Raw genomic sequence first — 405 nt, forward strand, 5'->3', positions numbered from 1 at the left:
ATTCCATGATGAGGACACTTCCTAAGCATCTCCTTGTAGCGCTCCCAGGCTTCACATAGAGATTCACCTGATTGCTACGTAAATTGAGTAAGAGCATTCCTGATTGCAGCTGTCTTTCCATAGGAAAGAATTTAGTAAGAAATTTCTGAGCAAGATCCTCCCATGTTGCAATAGAACCTGGTGGTAGAGAGTGTAATCAGCTCTTAGCTTTATCCCCCAAAGAAAATGGGAAAAGTCTCAGTTTTACAGCATCTTCAGAAACACCGTTGACCTTGAAGGTGTCGCAGATCTCGATGAAATCCCTAATGTGCATATTGGGATCTTCCGTCGGAGAACCCCCAAACTGGACTGAATTCTGTACCATTTGAATCGTGTCAGGCTTGATTTTAAAGGTATTAGCTGCAA

At 42.7% G+C, this 405-nt stretch overlaps 1 non-coding gene across 1 annotated transcript; it reads left to right on the top strand.

The window, feature by feature from the left end:
* Nucleotides 1–107, top strand: LOC141688399 (small nucleolar RNA R71). Its single transcript, XR_012561843.1, has one exon. It is a non-coding gene; the product is annotated as a small nucleolar RNA R71 (small nucleolar RNA).
* Nucleotides 108–405: the final 298 nt, after the last annotated feature.

This window comes from Apium graveolens, chromosome 9 (assembly GCF_009905375.1).
Source record: "Apium graveolens cultivar Ventura chromosome 9, ASM990537v1, whole genome shotgun sequence".
Taxonomy (NCBI): Eukaryota; Viridiplantae; Streptophyta; class Magnoliopsida; order Apiales; family Apiaceae; genus Apium; species Apium graveolens.